Below are 23,528 nucleotides of genomic sequence, written 5' to 3'. Positions count from 1 at the left end.
AATTATAACCACTGCCAAACAAACAAATAAAAAAATGGTGGGTAGATGATGATCCTTGTCCATTCCTCATTTCTGAATTTTGGCACTCCTCTGAAAAGGGTAAGCTGGACTGACACAGGTCACAGTCCTGGGTAGTTTGCACCTCCCACTGTTACTCTTTGGAGTTTGGGTTTCTGAGTTTTGTTTTTCCAGATAAGGAAGAAACTAACAAATTCAACAGACTGGAAACAAAACTATGGAGACAACATTTCTTGTGGTATTCTGGTCCAACCATTGTAACTGCAGCTCTAAGAAAAAATTGTCCATTTTACCTACTATGTAGAGAGTCTAAGTTTTCAATTATTTTAACAAATTAAGTATTTTATGGTTTTATGCAACATTTATCTACCCTACAGAACTTATAGAATAATGGCCAAGAGACAATCACATTGCACCTTGGTGGGTCCTCATCTGCTCAAGCGGAAATAGAGGCTATTCCAACTTCTGTCAAACTAGATTTAAACATACAATGTTTATAAGGTTAAGAGATATTGCAAAAAAAAATCAATGGCAGATTGCCAAAAAGTATTTGCAATATTAGGAGATGCATCCATGTACTGGCAATCTAAACATTACAATCTTATAGAAAAAGTTCATTTGTTACTAATCATAAGAAAAATATCAGTAAATATTCCTGAATGAAAATATTTTCAGTAAAAATGCTGCTGAGTTATTTCATGACACTCCTTTACATATTCTTATTTTGCCCCTCAATCCAAGAACATGCTACTTGTACACCAAAAAAGTAAGGTTTGATGTTTAGGATAGTATAACAGTTAACAGGTTACAAAAGGAGATAAACTCTTTTGATGTATTATCCCTTTTAAAACATTTTGAAGTGTCACTTCAAAATATTTGTCTGTGACTGTAAATAGTTGATAAAACAAGCTGAACAACTTTGCATGGGGTATATTCAGCATATGTGATTATATTTGCTCCCAAAGCATGGATCTGGTAAACTGTAGATTTAACACATGGATAAAATTTTGTGAGTAACTCAGCAAAAAAGTTCCCAGCACAGTGTGCATAGAAATCACATAAACCTCAGATAAACAAACGGACTTCAAAATTAGGTGATCTAGGCAACATTCCAGAGCATAATTGTAGTGCTATGAACCTGGAGCAACCCTGAAGAGATTCTTTGACCAGTAGTTAAATCTGTAACAATCCTTTGAGAAACTTTGATTAGGTGGGGTAGGAACTAAGTAGCCACCTGGCAGATGACAAAGCATATTTCTACTAATGCTGAAGGACAATGTAATTTAAGATTTAAAAAACAAAGGATATCTATAAGCAGAATCTGCATTGTAAATATCTGCCAGGTGTTGTGGGGTTTGATAGTTGGTGTTATTAGACTAGGCATCATCAATGCAGCAACTATCACTGCTTTAGAAGCTGAGAATTGCAGCAGCCCTAACTATATTGTTGGCTTGCCTCTGAAATGCATGCAATTATTACAGTTCTTGTTTCTCCTGTCTTTAAAAGTAATACTGACAGTAAGAAAGTAGTGGCAAAAAAAAAAAAAAAAATTAAATTTCCCCCCCAAATGAGCCCTCAAGAGATTGCCTAAAGATGGGAGTCTTTCGATAGATATGTGTTCTAGACCAGTTTTTTTTCTAGCAAAGTTCTCTGAAGTAAAAATAAAAGCACTTCTGTATGATGAGTGACCATCTAGAGTTGCCAAGGAATGAAGAAATCCATGACTGCTACGAAAAGTTGTCACAGGTATGCTCACCTTGGTGGCACCATGTCTGAAGCAAAAGGATGCCTTATATATTTGTGGAACCCACAGCTGAGATGCAGCTCATCAATAATTTTATAACTTTGAAATAAACAAAAGTTAGTTTGAAAGCTTTCAGATGTTCTCTTAATGGGGAGACTCATCTGCTCAGAAGTGATGTCTCCCGGGCTTTCAAGGAAGCCAATATCTGCTAAATATTTCATAGTCCAGACCTCTTTTAAAGGAGGAATGGAGCCAGGTACCTCTTTAGTTTGTTTCTCAATTTCTCAGGTGTTGATTCAAGGTGGTAAAATGAACATCCCTAGAAAAGACAAACCATCCTCTTTTCCAAGGCGAAGTCCCATTTCTTTACCTTTCTATTTTTTATATAAAAACATTGCAATATGTACAGCTTGCGACAAACTGTATTTGATACTACTGTTCTCAGCAGTTTCCTAACTGCTAGCTATGATTTAGCTAACTAAAAGATGCAAGAGGGATGTGTCTCAACTCTTGCAATTAGCCCTCTTTATTGGACAGAGATCTGTACTCTAATTGTTGCATAAAGAACCACAGATAATATATTTAAACCTTTTCATCAACATTAGATACACTGTCCAACTGCCAGGCAAATGAGAGTGGCTAAAGTCTGCCATAGGCCTCTGCCATAAGAAAGTGATATTTGACACGTTTTTTTGCAGAACATACAAAGCTTGAGAGCTTCCCTTCTGTAGGAAACATTATGGTAATACCCAGAGCACCTGCAGACAGAGAAAGAGGACATTTCCTGCTGAAGATGGTGATGGAGTCACCTTTGCTACTTTGTGTGATGCTAGTTCTTATTCTCAGTGTTTGGGCATGACTGTCAACCAGTCACTAATATAACCCCACCTCACATCCTGTGTTACTCATCCCTAGATTTTAGTTCAGGAAAGGAAATCAGATTTCAAATGAAGTTTAAAGTATGATGTGGAAAAAATAGAGTCCCCAGCATGAGCCTTATGGTGTGTACCAACAGACCCCTTAATTCCTCACAGCTCCTAACCTTTTGGTACCCTGCTTTGAACTTCTGTAAAACTAGGATGCTGACCTGCTTCGTGGGTGGGTGATTATAACACTGAATTAATATTTGTAAACTACTGCGATACATTTGAATGAAAAATTTAGAACTGTAAAGAATTATGGTTATGATGAACCTCCAATTCTTTTTTAAGTTGGTCCATCTGTCATTATGAACGAACTTGAAGTAGGCTATTATTCAAAAAACTTAAAATTTGTTGCATAATACTAGTTATCAAGACAGACCACTGTTTTAACTTAGCAAGTAGCAAAAGGAAAAAAACTTCACTTATATTATAAAGACCTTTTCTATTTATATGGCTTTTATACCATGATAAATGGTACATGTTCTGTAAGATACTCCTGTATTGTTATAGAGAAGAACTTCAGATTTAACCTGACCTACTCAGAATGGATATCTACACTACAGTATGTTACGAGACCTTTGTGATACTTCTTTGATAATTTTTCGCAGACCTCCATTAGAAACATGGAAAAGCTACTTCAAGAGTGCACACTTACAGCTTACTGTTTACCTATACACTCATAAGATCAAAACCCCTGGTCTTACTGTTTTTGTTAACAAGGAGCACTAAAGTCTTCCCACATACTGAGTTTTGGTTTCCATTTTACAATCTGAGATGACAGACGGCACAAAAATGATGAGAAAACTGTGGGGAGGCTTCCAGAAGATTGATTCTCTCATCAGCTGATTCTTTTCTAGTTAGTCTTTTATTGACTACAAAGGTATAGCCAATGCAGAAAAGGAAAACCAGACTGCCCTGTTTAATCCTGAGGGCATTGGCAAAAGGTGATCACTTTTTGAGAAAACAGAGGCCTACAAGGAAATCAGCACACTGTATGAGCCGTTAAGCTGATTTAAACACACAGGGGATGCCTGGGGTTGAGCTCAAGATCTCTGAGGTGTGAGATGAGAGTGAAACCATTGCACAGACTAATATTACTGAGCTTTAGTAGCAGGTGGCATAGTTGATCAGTCAGGAACCTGTCATTTGGAGAACAGACCAATAGATCTGAGAGATATGAAAAATCCTTCATTTTTTCCCCCCTCTTCCTTACCAAGAATAAAAATATTGCAATTATGAACTTCAGCAATTATTGTCTAAAACTTTTTCACAATTTATGCAGTTATAAGCAATAGTGAAAAAACAAAATATAGCTACAGAGTACACACTAGCAAAATGTATAAAAAATATTAAAATGACATTATAAGCATTTGTGGCCATGATTACAATAACACTGTCTGCAATTCTGACATGAAGGAGTCCAACAAAAGCCACAATCAGATGACATAAAGAGAAATATACAATGCCCCAGCACAGCAATATCTACTTTGTATTAAAATCTGTACTTTATCATCAGAAACACATTCTGCAGCACCTATACTGGGTGCATGCTTAGGGGCTGTTCATAGCAACTATAGGGAACTTGCAGTGGTTTCTGGTATGGGCTTCTCCAGCAAACAAGAGCCAACATAGATTGGATAAAAGTTAATGCCTATGTGTTTCTGCATATATTGCATTATTCAAAATTCAGTTTTCTTGCCTTTTTTCCCATTTCATTTTAACTCTCCTCCAAATATTCAGATAAAAACCTATCTCTGCTAATTGGGAAGCAATAACGTAGTGTCAAACCCAAGCAAGGTGGGCAAAAAAAAAAAAAATCTTTCCCATTCCATAGGCCCAAATTTCAGGTGTCTTCTTGCACAAACATCTGTAGATGCACTACTGATAAACAAACTACTTGTTCATGGATTAGTTGGTTTTACAATTTCAGCATACAAGCCCTCATCAATAGTGTATCTTAGCAACTGGCTGATGTTAATAACCAAAATAATTGCAAATTCTTTGAAGCTCATATTTCAAAGTCCAGCATCTATAGATATACTAGGAGAACTCGTGTAATTCGTGACTAGCTAATCTTCACATTCAAAAGTAATCAACATCACAAATCAAATGGGTAATAAGTGCATAAAACCCAAGGTTAAATATTTCAAATACATACTTCTTTTTCTGGGGACATATAATTTCAATTCTCTCAAATAAAACAAATTGGGACACAATACGGACAACTTGTACACCAAGTACAAATGCACAATAATTGCAGACTCACTTTTAACTCAGTAAGTTAGTGTGAGTGAGATGAATTTCATGAAAGACAGATTACCCCATAAGCAAAAGCTGCCCTCTAGACTGCATTTAACAGAGCACATGAATGACTATCTTCCAAAACTGTCAAAAATTTCAAAAAACATGGATGATGTTGTGGAATATTGTAATTCTACTTGATAGAGGTCTCCATACAGCAGCTACCACTAATCAACTTAAATGGCTGCATGACAGAACTTTTCAGATAAGTTTATTCACCAGAAAATTTTCTACGTGGTCAGATTTCTGTCACTACTCTTGAATGCCAAATTGCTCAAACCACATACGAAAGCACAGTTACCTACCATAACATTAGTTAGCTTAATAAATTAAGTACTGCTTTTACAACTAAAACCACACATTTTATTCTGAACTGAATTTTGACTGCTCACATAATGGGTATTAGCGTAAGGTCTTATACGGAGAGAACCATCTCTTCAGTCTTGTAAGTAAAGTGCCAAGCACACTGCCAGGCTTAGAGAAATACAGTTATTTTAAATTACTATTAACACAAAAATAAACAGCACTAACCATAATTCTACAACACTTTTGACTTCATAGGAAATATCTTCACTCTCATGAAATTAGAATAAATCTTGCACATTAAGAAAGTAAGAACTACCAGAGCGAATATCCATGTTTTGAGTCTATCTCCAAAGCTGTTGTTTTTTTTGTAGAGCACTTATTAGATGCTGCTTATGGAATCAGTGATTTCTGGAAGGATGTTAGTGTGGAGTCCTAACTAGATAAAGTTTTGCACATATTGCAGCAGTGCATCATACTACTAAGTGCTTCAAACAAACTGAAAAACAGAACACATGTCACACAAGATGCCATTACCAACTTGCTATAAGAAGGATGCGCATGAAACTACACACCATCATCAATATGTTGTTTCCCAAAAATAGTAATTTGTGGTATGTATCTGAGACCATGACTGAAGATTTTTCATACATTTAAATCTGAATCAAGCAAACAGCAAAAATTTACATTGACAAAGGCATGGAAATGCCTCCTTTTTTTTTTTTTTTTCATTTCACTGCTTCAAAATTAGCTCAAATAACCATATATTTGGATTCTGTATATTATGCAATGACTAGCTCTGTGCCAATATAGCTTTTTAGATGCAGATGGAGAACATTTTCTGAGAACAATATTAGAAACAGACTCTTCAAAAGGTAAGGGATATAAAACTTTATTGCTTTCTAGCTTTATCTTCCTTAGAAGATGCAATTGTTTTTTATGCCATTCAGGATAAACCATACCTGAAAACTCTCAGAAGAAAGAAGGCCTTATGAAATCTACAAAGTTGACAGATAAACTGTAAAAGTGTATGACACAGGCATAACCAAGCACATGAACCGAAAATACCTTGGCAAATCCCTGTGATATTTTCATGCCAACACAAAATAATTTGATTTTGAGAGTGGAAAATTGCGACAAGACCACCAGTGCAACCTGCATTACTATTCTCCTTAACTTTCCCCCAGCTGAAAGTTGTCTTCCAATCAATTTCTGTAGTTGGTACTATGCTGGTGTGTTTACGATGAGCCTCATATTGTGATCAACCACCTAAGTAAACTCTGCAAAGAAAAAGGACACTGTTACTCCTAAGACTGCAGCATGTAAGTGCTACTTCATTGAAGAACAGGTTACTGATCCAGTCTGGTACAACATGTGCTATGTAAACTTCTTCCTTTGTGTTGCATATTGTTTGCATTTTTTACAGCCAGTAACTGCAGAACTGGGGTTTTTATCTCGTATCTTCACCACTAAAGTCCTGTTCAGTCACTGACATGCAGCTCAGGAGAGCATTCCTCAGAGTGACATTGGAGAATAAACTGTACATAAAGCATTTTTAAGATAACTTAAAAATTCATATTTCAGAAATACAACATAGTCCTTCAGTATCAGACCAGGAGGAACCTACTCTCCTCCTTTAAGGTTTTCCTTAACCATAAACCATTTTCTTCTAACTCCTTCCACACAAAGATCAATTTACAGAAATTCTGTGTTTGTAGATTGTGCAAATAGAGATCACACATTACTTGAGCATTTACATATCTAATGGCAAATCTATATCTGCACATATGCAGGTTTTTAAAGTGAAGTTGTAGGGTTGCTTCCATTTCCACTATTGCATTTTGGGCTTTGCACTCACCCATTCCCTGGCAGATAATGCCCTTTTTAGAAGATTAAGAAAAAACTCTTCCTGATCATTGCTCAGTCCTCAGAACAGAGGTGTTAGAACAAAATTCTCCGCCCCCTAACCTTGATCTTAGTGTATGTTTTATCCTACCCCTTCATAACAATGACACCAGCATTAAAAGAGAACAGAAAAAAGGAACAGTAGCAGCAAGAACGTTGAAGAACTTAATGATGTAAAGACTGTTAAAAGAGACAAAATAGATCACTCCTCTCCCCCACCCCAGGAAATATGACAATTATTTCAGCAGACTCAAGATGCTAACTTCATTTTATAACATTAAACACAGACACCTGTATATATACAAAGTACTTATATTTTTGTAAAGCAAAATTTACTCCTAAAGCAGTAAACGCCATGTTAACTTTGCTCCTCCTTCCAACACAAACTTGTAAAAACAGGCAAATGCCACATCCTTTTCACGTCTTTATAAAAGAACAATACATCAGTTTTGAGGCGTAGAATAACTCATAATTTTTTTTAATGCTTTTTTAATCCTGTGTTTGACTGGTCACTGATGACCCCTCCTCGCAACAGCACAAGTGCTGAGGCTGTGAAAGTGCACAAGAGTAACCAGCCAATGACATTATAGAACAATGAGAAGGTCAGAGTTGCATTGCATATTGCTGTCCTTCCTCCAGCACTGCACGCTGCATCCAAACAGGGAAAATTAACCCTTTACTCATAGTTCTTATTACTTAAGTAATATAGAGCAGGATGTCCTGCTAAGCCAGAGCAAGCAAAGTAGGCTAAAAATCTTGGGGGAAAGCAGTTATAATTAGGGTATTGCTTGCCCCCTCATTCTGCCTTTTGTGTCAAAAAAAAAAAAAAAAAGTTGCTAGTGAGGAGGACATGGAAGTGTCTTTTGTTATCCAAAGAAACGAACTATAGTTTTCATCCCACCAGGGGTTTTCACAGTAAATGGAGCTTTTCTTTCTTTCAGCCTTATTTTAACAGTTCTCAGACTGACAAGCTGTTATAAGCATCAAGTTATCTTCTATTGGAACTGCACCAAGGAAAGAGTCCTGTCTTTATCCCTCAAGACAAAAAGAATTAATTTTAACGTAAAAGCAAAAAAAGATGCAAGTAGAGAAACAAATCAAATGCTGATTTTCAATACAGGCATAGCAAGAGCTTATAAAAATTCAATGCTTAAAATATTTTCATATTCACACTTATGCAGAGGGATATACATAAATAAATTGTATATCATATATGCATATGTTTGTGTATATTTCATAGGTTCAAATAAAGTGATTGCTGTGCTTTTCTACTTAAATTCCAGGCATCTGATACTAGTTTCTTAAGTTAATGAGCCTTCACCTTATCTTACTGCCCATATTGTATATGTTTTGCAAGCTGCCAGCTGTGCAGAGCTGCATCACAATGTTCATGTTTGCTTATAAGCAAAAAAAATTGAACAAGAATTTCTTAAGAACCCTGAAATTTAAAAAGTAATTAAAGAAATGCCCCTTTTTTCCTGGTATTTATTCTATTTTCATTTTGCTTTTTTTTTTTTTTTAATAAAAGAAAAATGTCCATAATTATCTATCCTTTCCTTGGAAGGGGGGGAAATAAACTTTAATCTCACAGATTCACAGGTTTGATGCAAAGATTTCCTTCCCCATGATATAAGCAACACTGATTCAGGCTATGCAGCTGCTGGCTGGTAGGGCACTACAGCTGAGGAAGTAATTCCATCAGAGAACTCCCCAGCTGAATGGAGAAGCCAACCAAGGACAGTGGCAGCCAAAAAAGGAGAAATGGAGAGACACAAAACACACCCCAGAGAAATGTGTTTTGTCAATTCTCCATTAGCTTAGGCTCTTTCATATTGTTCCCCATCACCAAGGTCAGTATTATATATATTTTTTTCCAGTTACAACAATATCAAGAACAAAGCACAACTATTTGCAAAGCTTTAAAATGACACCACTCTTGTTACTGTTAACAGGTTTTACACATTCAGATGCTTTCCTACACAGCTAAATGGAAACTTTTGGCTCAATTCATATTTGAGTGAATGGGATCTCTCCCTTTCATCCAGATTTCTATTTGTGACAGAGAATTCAATAATCATTGCCACTTCTCAAAATTTGACTTGCCAGGGGAGTATCATATTTCATTTTTGAAATAAAATATTACAAGTATTCCATTATTATAAGTTGTCATGGCACAGGATGAGAAAGTGGATTTAATGTACAGTCTATACTTTCTAGTAATAGTTTTACATGTGAATTGCTTATTCAAATATGGGCAGGTTAAACTGAGAATTGAAAGAAATCAGCAAGCATTTGTGAAGGGCTTTAGTAGTATGGTCAAAGGCTCTAAGAACAAACAAACTTGTGTGCCTTCTTTCCAAATAAAATAAATTTAAAAAAACCACCATACCAAGCCAGAGCTAGTTAGTATTTATAACAAAAAAAATCACTCCCATATGTCACTGAGTCATTGGGAAGGACACTATCACTTCTCCAACTGTACAAAAGGCAATATGTTAGATGTTTTGCTTTAGTTGTATTGGGGGGGGGAAATCATTAGAAATAAAGGCAAAAGGATAATTAGGTAAAGAAAAAATGCACTTGCCCTTTATGCCCTAACTTTGTTTCCTACTCACATATCTGCCATTGATTTCCAGTAAAGAGAAAATGGAGAACTTTGGTCCTTTGTTTTCATTGCTCTGAACATACTAAAGATCAGAAGATCCACTGGACTTTAGCGTTTGGATTAGCCATAAGTGCAGCATTTAGTTTCTCATAGCTTTAGCTGTGATATGCAGAATGAGAAAGAGATAATGGGATACACTTGCTTTTACATTAAGTCCCCCTTGGTGTCTGCAATTTCATGACTAAAGCTGATTGTCCTTTATGTATTACAATTCTTTGAGAAAAAGCAGAAAATATATATTAATTATGCTGGTGCCTATTGGATAAGCTTCTCTGAATGAGACTCTACACTCCCTGCTGAAGGATGCAATCTAGACAGATGAGAAAGAGGCAGTAGTCAGGGTAGGTTGGTCCAGTGCCAGAGCTACCTGACATGGCTAAAACACAATAAAACAAAATCAAGGTTAACCCCACAGTAATTTTAGCAATATTAGAGTCTGCAGCAGAAGTGCACTGATGCTAAGTAGAGGTGATCACATTTTAATTCCTTTCTTTAATCAAACGTATCCAAATTCATCATCCCTGAATAGCAAAACATATCAATAGTCAAATAGAAGATCACGAACAAAAGACAAAAGATCACATTCCTCAAAGTCTGAGAGGCTTTATGCATACTCGTGCCACATTCTTCAATCTTCAAAGGAGGTCATTCATATAAATTCACTAAAGACAGTAATGTGTGAATCTGATGCTACCCTGACCCCTCTTCCACCTTCGAAAGCAACTCTAAAAGCTTAAACAGTAAAATTCAAGCAAAAAGGCACCTCCACTGCTGCCAACCAGATAGATAGCCTATGCCTGAACTCAATTTACAAAACAGAGACATCACTATATGTTAGCCACTTTAATAGATTCAAGTTTATTTTCAGAATATACATCTACCCCTTCAACAAACTGCAAAGCTCAAACAGAATAAAAATGCTGACAGAGACAGCAACTTATAGGTAAAACAGGCAATGGAAAGAAAAGAATTCACAAATAATGATAATTACTTTATTTTTGTAGCAAACAAGGAGTTTTGCCTTCAGAAATTCCCACAGCAGGAATAAAAATAATGCTTGTAAATCTACTAATGCAGAAGAAAAAAATATACTGGACCTTTGCATGCACAATATACTGCAGAAACTTGTCACATGCTCTGATACAGTCACCCTCAGGTCTAATCCCATTATATCAGATGAAACACTACAAGCATTCATACAAGACCAACCCTACCCAAGAAACATCAAGAAAAACCTACAGTAGTGTAGATGTCTGGCCTTAAGCATTGGTAGAACACTAACAAGCTGCAAGCAGTCCCTGAATCTAGAAATGGCAGTAAACAGGACTGTTCTCAGTTTATGAGCTGGTAAGCCTGTTTCATAAAGCAGTTCACAGTGACTGACAGTTAAGACATCAGGTCACCAGTAGTGCTTGTGCTACATGCCAAGAGGCATGGGGCCATGAAGGCTGATGAAACTAGAACATACCAAAAAAACCCAAAAAACCAATTGTGACAAACATTCATCTGATGTAGCTCCTTTCAGGAAGATGAGCAAGAGTTGGAGAAAGAGTTCTAAGCCATAAGCATTGCTAGAAGGGAACATAGGACAAATTCAAGGCAAATATTTCTGATTGGTTACTAAAACTGTGGAAACAGCAGCAACAAATTCTTCTTAATACTAAACAACCTACTCACCCCCTCAAAATATTTCAACAGTCTCAAGCTGCTATTTTTTCTACTTTCCTGGAATTGACTTTTCTTCTTTTTCTTGGAATTAATTGTAAATTAAATTCAAGGTAGAGAATCTTTCCAGAGAAAATCTTTTTGATGCTTTTGTGTGCCATAAAAGAATCTGTTCAACATATTCTAATCTGCTTAATTTTGAAGGTAGCCATTTAATATTCTTTGAAATCATTTCATGAGTGGAACCTCTTTAGGAATAAAGAACTTTTACTCTCCCTACTGACTGAAATAAGCAAGGTGCAAAAGGATTGAATGGTGAGTCACGTTTCCTTCCATTCACTCAATAAATCAAGTGCAGAGATGAAAACACACAAAAACCGTTAAGACTAAACTTTAAAAAGTTATTGATGAAAATATCTCCAGACAACAGAGAAGAAGTAAGTGTTCTACATTGTTGTAAATGGATGCTAGCAGCAAAGTTGGCTACGAATATTTTTATCAGTGTTACGTATGAACTATACTGGAACAAGATAGAATAAAAACCGGAATCTTAAATGAACAAAAAGATCTATATAAGACAATTATTTTAATATTTTAATACTTTAATTTTAATTGTATACAGTTTTCCAAAGAAACTCAAGGAAGAATGAGCTCAGTTTATATTTTCTTACTCAAAGTCAATATTTTCTTACTTAGTCAATTACCAGTTCGGTATTGGTAAATCATAATTTTAAGATTATTAACACGCACAAAAATTTTAAAAGACAACATCCCCCAGCAGCCTGCATATTCTTTGAGGAGGATATTAACCCCTACACAAAGGTCTGGTAAAAGCTTTCTCTCCCATTTTGGACCAACAACTCAGGCACATATACAGAACAAATTTCATGCAGACTTGCTGCACAAATATAATTTTCCCACAGAAGAATTTATGTCTATCTAGCATTTAGCAAGACATCATCTCTTTTTTGTCTTTCTTACTTTCCCAAATTAGAAGAAACTACTTTAGAAAAAAATAGGAAGAGGCAAAAAGAGATACCAGTAAGGGAAAATTCCAGTCTGAATGTGCTGAAATCTTAGAAATCAAGTTCAACTAAATTAGAATGAGCTCTAAGGCATAAGAGGTGAAACATTTTATTCTACTAAATCCAGGATGACAGGAAAAGAATCACAAGGATAGACAAGATGAGCAGAATCATTTTTCTGTTGAAACACGGCACAAATGAAAGGACTCTTCAAAGGACTGTTTTTTAAACATTGTAAGTTTCTTCTTGGAAATACTGGGTTTGCTTGGAAATGTATCTTTTCTTCTAGATTAATCAAACTTCTCTAAATTAAGCTTTTAATGTACTAATACTTTGGAGGGGAAAAAGGCTTTTGATGTTCTTCATCAGCAACAATAGGAGATAAACCACTAGATCTGTTTATACCAAGCCCTCTCATGTTTCTTTGATTTGCCAAGCAGTTCTCCAGACTCAAAAGATAAGCATCCAAATCCTTGAAGCACAATACCTCAATAATGCAGAATATATTTTAATTTTGGCATTCAATCGGGAATGTGCCTTCAGAAAAGAAGAATAAAGCTGTCACCATCACATAAGGTTCCCTCATGTTCTTACAGGCAGGACCTGGTTTAGAACAATTCCTTTGTTGTTGTACAGTATCATGGCAGTTTTGAAGGTGGAAAAAACCAGTCTCTTTTGTTCCCAACCTCTGCCTAAATGTAGAATTTTTAAGAAAAACTGAAGAATCTTCAAAATTAAATTTCATTTTTTAATAATATATACTATACAATTTAGCTGCCTTGTGTAAAATATTGTTGAGGACATTTATTAACTAAATAACTGCAAGTTATGTAGGTTTTAACTCCATGTTAAAATCCATGTTGTTATGTATGAAGGCAATAGCGTTGCACTGCATTCAAAATCCTAAGGAGCCTGAGCTAAAAAAAAAAGTGATGACTAATAGAATGCTTTCTTGCAATTTTAACTAACAGAAGAGCCAGCTACATGCAGCTTAGAAGCAGTGCTTGCACTGGAATTCTTCAAAAGCAGAAGAACTGTGAATTCCTCAAAAAACGGAAAAGCTCATACCCATCTCTATTCCTCATAGTGCAGTAACTATAGTACTCTGTGAAGGATTAGCAATACATATGGATACCAGAATCAGATTTTTACAGAAACTCTAAATTTTTAAAATAGAGACTTAGCAGATACAAACAGGAGTGAACATTTTCTGAAAGTCAGCAATTCAAAATTTTCACTTGGTTTGACTGAATTGCATCCCGATACCTACAGGTAGGCTTATTTACACCCAGATATTCTATATGCAGGAATTATTAAAGCCTAGGATTACATCATTCACAATGTACTATTTGTACGTGTGGTGTTGCTTATTATTTAAAATAATTCTCTTGGATTTCACTAACATTTCAATACTCTGTCACTGATTATTTGGAGGTGAAATTATTGCTTAGAGAAGGAATTGCTCAATACTTCCTAAAATCCTTTCCTGAGAGGAAGAAGAAAGAAGGAAAAAAAAAGGTAGACTTTTCTTTTTTTCCATTAAAATTTCTCATTTTTCTCATATCCTAATATTTCCAGTAATGGATCACGTCAGCAGTCCAGTATTTTGCAGTAAGAGAGAGCAAGCATCATTTTCTGCTCTTGACAAGCTCCCCCTTAAATGTGCCTCTTAGATGTGATGCCCTATGTCACTGCCTAGCTCTGTGCAGCTTCTGTTTCCATGGCTGCTTTTAAAGGTTTTAAAGCCTCCTTTTCACCTGGAAATGTAAATTGGGAAACTCTATCAGGAGGATTGCCTACTAGGTATTTTTAATCAAAAACTAAATTTTAGGGGATACATTTATAGCAAGCTTCCCTTAACATAACCACAGAATTGCAAGCACATCAGTTTCACACACATAAAAACTACATTTGTGCAAATAAACAGGGCAGTTGGCAAATGTTAACTTGACCAAGCATCTGGTTTGTGTGTACAAATGCAGATTTGACATGTATGTGGTGCCTGAGTTAGCAAATTTCCAGCCAGAAGTATAGAAACATCAGTAGTTCTGTAGTCAGACTGTTGAGTAAAAGCAAAAACATTTCAAAACCGGTCTTTAACATTAAAGAAAAAAAAAATCCCACAAAAAAATTACATAAGGTTTAATAGGATTTACTGGTTCAACAATACCCTATTGTGAACCCATATCTTCCAAAACTTTCAGAAATTAGGATCTCAAGCAAGACTTGAAACAAACAGATTCAAGAGCAAAAATAAATAATTCTGCACAAGATTGCCTATCATGTTGGCTGAAAAAATCATTGAACTCTGACACATTTAATGGATAATTGGTTTGTAGTGCAAGGCATAGTAAAATTTTAGAGATGATGGTACAAAACCAGCCCTGGAATTGTTATGCCTATGGAATACCAAAGCAGGAGAAAACCTGAATTTGTTTCAGGCTGAGCTGAAATGAAGACTTGTGATCCAGAAATGGTATTTGTGAGTGGCTTTCTAAATAACTTTTAGAGGGCTGGAAGAGACCTGTGAGGCCCCACATGGCTTATGACAAAGTTACATCCTGAGGATCCCAAGTTTAAGCAACCACCTGTGTAAACAGAGTATAGAGAGGCTGGCTCTCACAGTGCCTTCAAGCATTTGCTCTCCAGCCTGAGCTTCTTTCAACACCTAAACCAAACTTACAGTGCTAGATCACTACTGTGGCACTTGTCTTTTAGTATGCATCACACATACATCCAGCACCCATGTGCTCATACATGTAGAGGCACTCAGAAAAAAAAAAATTAAAGAAAAAGAAAACCAACCAACATCATCACGCAAGAGCAAGGTACAATTTATGCAAGACTTTTTAAGTCTCCAGAGAATCTCTGAACCTACACCAATCTTCTGACCATAATGGCCACAATGATGTTGCATGGGCAGTAGCAGCAGTTTCACTTAGACACGAGTAATGCAGCATCAGGTGGAGGAATTGGTTCAGGAGGAGAGCGGTGGCTTAGAAAGCTGATGGAGCTTTTCATGCACTCACTGAGCATCAGCTGTTCAAATACCCTCAAAGGATGCGCTCCTAAGTCTCATGGCATTTGGCCAAAAGCAGCATGGTTCTAAATCAGCAGCAATGAGAGAGAGTAAACTTTTCTCCAACATGGGCACTGATGTCAAAAACCAGCCAGTCCTCTAGGATAAGACAGATCATTTCGGTGGCATATGTCTCAGCTAATTCTGATCTTTCAAGCACTGGCTAAAATCATGGGGCAATATCTGTGGAAATCTAACCTCTCAAGGACACATGCATAGGGAAACAGATGGCTTGCAACAGACTGTTTAATCCCAAATCAAATAACAGAATCAGCATTTCAGAACGACTGCTTATACAGACACTTCTGTTAGAGAGTGTGGCCCAGACAGGGAGCTTATGCAACAAGATGCCCAGAAAAGCTTACATGATATATTAACAAAATCTAGAAACTCAATATTATAAAAAACAATTTATAACAATATTTTATAAACAAATCATCTGGTCTTTTCTGTGACAAATAACTTCATTTTATAAAACATCTTTTTGTAGTATAAATAATATTTTAAAATGTTTAAGAAATAAGCATTTTACCATTATGCCTCAAAATTTGTCATATTTATCATCTTCTGAAACCAGTAAAAAAAAAAAAAAATCAGGCGATGGAAAGTGATCAAAGAACAAACCAAAAAGAACAGGCTTACTTAACATTTAAAAGAATTTCATGTCACAACACGGTACACTAGGAAGCCTAGAAAGCATGAGCACAAGAATAGCTCAAGAAGCGATACCCTTGAGAAAAACAACAACTTCACTACCATGTGAAACCCAGTATCTCTGACATTACTGAATGTCATCTTAGAAACACATCAAGAGAATTAGCTGCTTGCTCACATGAATATCAGAGGAGGAAAAGTGTTCATTTTACATCCTGGTATTTGATGTTGATATTGAAATGTTTTAAAATATTTTATTTATTTGACTATTAAAATAATTATGAAATCCTCAAAGACCCCCACGTCACTCACTGTATAACTGCTCACCAATGAAGCCAGCTCACCTCAGGTTGTGTGAGGCCCTCAGCAGCTGCACACAATTGCACCAGGCTCTATATCTGCCTTTACCCAACACACCTTAAGTTCTAAATACTCCCCATTTTGAGAAGCATCTCATGCCTTAAATATTACCAGTCTTACCACAACTTGTATCTTCTACAACATGAAGTCAGCCTGTTGCCTAGTAGAAATCTTGAGAAACTAAGAAACATTTTAAAAGCAGGCCAGTAGGACCAACAGCTGTGTTATGCTGCTGTTGAATTTCAACTTACTTGGTGTTGAACACAATAAAGGAATGGATCTTATCCCTAGAACCCTATACCTTCAATTTAAGGGGCAGGGAGATGCTTTTTTTATCTCAAGATCAAGTCCATAACTTATTGTGTTAGAATTCAACGAAGGCACAAGGTAGAAAGAAGTATGTGCCAAACATGTCTGGGGTGACCCTTTTTAGTCAGCTGGAAGATGTAATCTAAATATCTTTAAAACGGTTTAGTGCACAAGGAATCCAGTGTGTGGCAGCCAACAGCAAACTGAATCTCACATATTTCTAAATATGCATTGAACCAATTTGTCCAGCTGCAGTGATTCCATGATGCCAGCAAATTATTGTAGCATACCATGTATAAAACAGATATTCATTAATAATTTTTGGAGATTTTATCATTACTGGCAAGAAGAAGGTCTAATTCCTGAATTGTGGAAACATTTTATTGATCTAAACCTCCCCTTTTAAGGGTTACATTTTCTTTTTCCAGTTCCTTCCTGAAAACTATTGCATGGTGTTACTGAGTCATCTCAAAAGCAGGAACACATCAGCACTGAACAAGTCATATATAAATAATGTAGATCAATAGTTTTCAACATGTGGTCTGCAGACTCTTTGGGTTCACACAACCTCGCTGTGAAAAGGAAGCCTACTGCAGTAAGTTAACCTTTGCTGCAGAGATACATGCCTCTGCTGAAAAGTACTTGGGGATCCACAAATCAAAAAGGTTATAAGCCACTGATGTAAGTAATCTGTAAGCAGTTTTAATGCTTTGTAGATTTTAAATGCCATTTCCGTTCACTCTTTAAACAAAACGTAATGATTTAGGGCACGGATAATTTATACAACAGAGATATTGAAAAATCAGAGTATAATTGTACCAAACTCCCCGTAGAGCAAACATCAAGTGATTTAGCAGAATAATGTTTTGATGAAGTAAAAACCTAAAATTTTGTACCTATTCTAGTTTCGTACAGCCAGCCCTATATAGCTTAGCTCCCTTGGTATGTGTAGTTCTTTGTTCTTGTTTACTGACAAACAAAAGCAGCAGAGCAAAACAAAAATTTTAGCACAGCTGAAAATAAGATGTTATCTTTGGAGAAATCAGTAGAATTAAACTCTAACAAAAAGCATACAGAATCTGTGAGACCATTAAATATACACAACACTGACAAATAAGCAGTCTACATTTGTTTGAAGAGCTTATGGGTTCCCCCCACTCCGCTCCTGGCCAGGACTATTGAAAAGATGTCCTTATCTCAAGTACTTTTCACATGTCAGAGAAGTGGCAAATTTCACAAAGCCTGCACTAATGTTTTGCATTTCCATTCGAAGTGAAATGCACTTCAGTAAGTAAACATGAGGATTCAAATAAAACTGTTGCTACAGACAATGGAAAAAAACTCAAAACAATGCCATTTCAAAATGCATTGATAAGTAAATCATTCTAAAAGCATTGGATAATGCTGTGGAACACGAAGAGCCAAGGCACTCAAAGCTAAGAATAGGGTTAGTACCATTTTTAGTGCTTAGATTTGGGGTTTGCTTTTGTGGGTTCCCCGCCCCCAAATCCTCATTGTGCTTGACAAACATAATACAAGATGTTTGTATTATAATATTCTATAATTCTGTATATAATTATAACCATCTATAGAGAATAATCATATTCTCTTACAGTCTGAGAGCACACTAAACAGCATGTACATATTCCTTTTCAAATTTTTCACACAGTTGAGGGGTGGGGGAGGTGGAGGGTGACTTGCTTAAGAAATGTTTTGCCTTATTTTGCAAGCCCTGAAATTCATAGTGTGTTGGGTTTGAGCACCTCAGGATTTCTATTCAGGGAACTTATTAGAAATTCATAGACAAAGTAACTTCTCTTACTGGAGTACAGCACAAGGGGTCACCATCTAGAACCGTAGGCTCTGTATCCTAGTCACTAATTTAAAAATATGTCATGAATTCGCAAATGATGTATGCACATGCCTAACTTCACATGCTACCAGACAGTCTCACTGGATTCAGCAGGGCCATCTACAGTAAGTTAAAAGCAAGCAAGCTTTTAAGGCTTGGTGCTGTAAAGACCTACATATTATCTAAGATGATGCAAATGAAAAGAAAAACAAACAAACAAGGTGAATAGTGTTAATTCATTCATTAGAATATTAATTTCTCTCCTAACCTATATCTACCCTTTCTTCACCAAGACTATTCTGCCAAATATGTCAAGAAACTTAGACAATGAATATTTTAAAATGAAATTATCTGAAAATCTCTGCATAATTGTTCCATACAGTGGAGGAAAAGCTTCTGATGGCAGCGCCTTACCAGAAACTAAGAACAGCCTGGGCTTGTTCAGTGACTGTGTGCTGTTTTCTGGAACAAGCACTTGGATCCTGTGTTTCACTTCTGATCCATCCCCCTGAACGAGACTCTTATTCTTGACCTTTTCACTGTAAAGTTCCCAATAAGTTATATGTGGTGAGGAGGCAGGAAAGAAGAGCCCTTAGAGTAAGATTAATTTTAAACATATTAAAAAAAAAAAAAATCAACCAAATGAGATGACAAATGCACTTTGCTGAGCACCGACCCCATGTTTTTCTCTCACATAGTCATGTCCTGCCTCATACTTTTGCATGCTGCTTCTGCTTCTGAGACACCATTGTACCCAGCCCTTGGCAAAATGATGTGTTGCAGTGGTCTATATTTTTACCTCAGCAAGGTCCTCAATTATAAAATTACAGGCTAACCAAAGATAATAAAAATAAGATGTAACGTGTCCTGGGATAGAGAGAAGTTGGGCAGAATACCATTGTAATATTCAATTTTAAAAAATCTACTTTTTACTAAAGTTCTTTTCAAATCTCAACTTACATATAAATGAACTTTGGTTCTGTTAGAAGTTGGTTGGCAAAATTCTCTATGGCTATACTGCTCTTGCCTGTATCATAATTTCTACAATTCAGCCTATTCTAGATTTTTTCAATAAATTTACTCTCTGCATTGACAAACCAACTGCTGTGTACTACTCTTGAGTACCTGGAACTGTGAGTACCATTGACTTTCAGAAAACACATTGTCATTCTTCAGCCCCTGCCATAGTAACATTCTTTTTGTCTGCCTTTTACTGTAAATAGGTGTTTCACTTTCTTTTTTTTTTTTCAAACTGCCAAAAATAATAACTAAAATTTTATCATAAACCTCTGGTTACCAGTAAGTCTTAAAATAGAAGGAGTAAAAAGTATTTTTTGCTCTCATTATCCTTTTAAATAACAATGTACTGGGGGGGGAAGGGAGGGCCAGAAAGATAATAGGAATAACACAGGAATGCTTGGCATTCAGGTTGCTTGTTTTTCTAAAATTGTTTACTTAATGCTACTCCTTCACCCCTTGGGTATAGTTCTTGCCAAGACATATACATTTATATTCACTCTATTTTCCAGTGGAACTTTTACAAAGCTAACACATACAGTATGCACTAAGAGCCACTTCTAAGCTTCAGGCAGAATAAAACAAATCCAAAAAGTAAATGTACCTTTGCAGAAAATTGTTGAGTAGATTTAAGTTACAACAACAAACAATAAATAATAAAGTCTTTCTGAAAGCTAGAGAAGCACGTGTCCTCTTCATTGATTTTATCACTTCATCACACACAACAAATCTGTGTCAACATGAGTGGCAAGTCTCTGAGGTAAAAATGTACAAGTCAAGGCCATAAAAGCAGATGACATGCTTAGGAATTTGTCTATTGTAACCATAATGAGGTGGCCTGCTGTCTCTAAGGAGACAATTCATGATCCAGCATATGCCCAGAGAGAAGTGAAAGAGTATTTTATGAATCTGATACAGTCAGCTGTAAGTCAATGAAGATTCAATTTCTTAAAGAGACAGAGAGGAAGAAGGAATTCTTATGAAAAGTTGAGTCTTGAATAACCTGTTTATATGTAACTAGATATTGCCATGCAACAAGACTACAACCTACTGGAATCAGCACAGCTACTCATCTAAGTAAAGATTAATCACGTAGTTCTTCAAGAGGAGGCCTTTGATGCACAACATGATCTACCCTATTTACATAAATAGCATTTTTCAGCACTCTATTAATCCTAGCAGTACTTCAGAGAGGTTGCCAGTATTAAAACCCATTTTCTGGAACATACTGAGGGATAAAAATGCAAAGCAATTTCTTCATGTTTGTACTGTGCCTTACTACTCTCCCACAATACAAAACTCACCTTGGGTCACCAAGCTATGCTATGGCCACTGTATAAGGCATGTAGCATTAAACTACAAAACAAAGCTGCAGCCTAATACCAACTGAAAATTAGGGTAACTGTGACTGTCACCAAAAGTATTATTTATAGAAGTCTGCTTAGAGAGGTGTAAACTCTCCCATTTCACCACAATAATTGCTAATAATAAAGAAAAAAAAAAACTTTATGTAGAATTGCCAATAATCTGAAATGACATATTGTGGGTTTAACAGAGCTGGAAGGGGACAGAGAACTGAATGTAGTGTTTTAGCAGACCTTTTACTTTGGACACAAAAAAACGGGAAGGAAAGAAGAGTTGATTTAAAAGAACTGCAGGAAAAAAAACAAAGTGTGGGGTGTTTGAATGTCTTATGGGAAGGGAACATATAGTAGAAATTAACATAGTTTGTTACTATCTACAACAGACAAAAGGGACTGTTTTTTGAAGGAAAGACAATACTGAAAGGGTTTTTTAATCATTATTTTTCCTACCAGAAGTTAAGCAATAATGAAAGAATTTTGTACACACGTTTGGAGATTTTGTTTCAAATCCTGTGAATAGAGTTCATGGGCATAACAGACTCACAGAAGTTTACATGAAGTATCCAATGTCTTTAGCTAGCCCCCTACTTTCCTTTTCCTCCCTGTTAGTAGAGTGTTGCATGAAAAATTTTAGACTCTTCAGTAGTCATTCATGTAAGCACATTTAGTATAAAGGTTATTTTCAAATGCTTTCTTTCACACAGGCAGCTGAGAGAAGCAATACCAATATCAACAGAGTAGTTGATCATGAATTTATGGCCTATAAATGTGAGGACATATGGTGAGACTCTAAAATGAATATCAAATGTTCACACAGCCTCACACAGATCATGAAGTGAAGTGTAAAATAGGACACAAGTGACTTAGATATAGTCATTTAGCATCTGCTCCAGCTGCATTAATTCAGGTTGGACATTATACAGTAGCATGATACAGACACAGACAAGCAACTGCACAGATAAGACAGCTTGATTATGTCCTAGCCAAAAATGAACTCTCATGCAGCAGACCTGGGTTACCAGACAGACATTCCCTCTCCATTATGCCAGTATTAGGTGGAACAAAAATGGGTCTTTTAGTTCTATCACTCCTGACTGTTAACCATAGTCCTCTATGGTTATCTTTCCTTCCTTACAAGCAGGAGAAAAGTTGTTTTCTAGGCATCACACCTGGTGCCATGTATGTATCAACAGTAATTCAATGTACTTCCTGTTGAGAGAGACAGTCGATCACAAAATGCAAATCAAAGCAAAGCCAAGAGGAGGTACCTTAAACCCCTGAAATTTTAATCACTTCACCTAGACACTAAAACTGTGTCTTCGAAAAGCGTGATCACTTTCTGGGAAAAAGACACATTGACAGCAAATCCAATTTGAAGATCTAGAGTCTTCACATCAGAAACAATCATCACTCAAAATATACCAAGAAGGATAGGGAGATGCTATTTTCTGATGTGGTTTTACCTTAGGGCTCATTACAAAGAAACTAGAAGCAAAGGAAGAATTGATTTCATGGTGCAAAGTATCAGTACTGGTCTTTTCAGAGAGTAGACAGTAATCATTAACATAATTTACATGAACTGTCTGGGGGTCTGTCTTTCCACAGCTTACAAAACTGGATGGCACACAATAATGCTAAATAGAAGTGCTGGTTCTTAAGGGGACCATTTTAGTATGCTGCATGTTTGTTCACATTAGTCTCTGTAGTCCAAGCAGATGGATGTCAGTCTGTCTCTCTCACACACACACACCCCACCACATTAGCAAGGAAGAAAAAAAAGAACATTTTAATTTAGAGCTGAAAAATTACTCTTGCCACCATTACCAATTAAAAGTGATTGTTGTCATATCACAGGTAGTTAATAAGTTTGTTGCTTTGGATCTAGTCTCTCAAATCATCTAAACTTGGGGACTGAGTAATTTGTCAAGTCAAAATGAGTATCAATAAAAAAGAATTCATGGAATTCCAAAACGCAGGACCAGTACTGCTAGGCTTGACTAAAGAAATCTTCCTTGCCTTGAGACAACCAGCTTTTTGCATTTCTTCTCTTTTCATCTCCTGTTCTTTTGTTTCACTCTTTTCCAATTTTCTCGTTTTTGGTTCTATTCTTTTAGTTTTTGAATAGTTTTGTAGTTCCCACTTCTGTTTCTTCATCCAGCACAAGTTAAATGGTTCCATTTTTCAGCGCTATTTGAGCTGATACAAAGTCAGCTCAGGGTGTTGTCACAATTTAAGGGATTAGTAACAAAACAAACAAGAGGAAAGTGGTCACAAGGGCTGCTGCCTAGCCCTGTGGATATATGGCAGTCCCTTGTGAAAATCACAATCAGCTTTAGAACCCAAA

The sequence above is a fragment of the Pseudopipra pipra genome, chromosome 7 (assembly GCF_036250125.1).
Source record: "Pseudopipra pipra isolate bDixPip1 chromosome 7, bDixPip1.hap1, whole genome shotgun sequence".
Taxonomy (NCBI): domain Eukaryota; kingdom Metazoa; phylum Chordata; class Aves; order Passeriformes; family Pipridae; genus Pseudopipra; species Pseudopipra pipra.
This window is presented reverse-complemented; position numbering follows the sequence as displayed.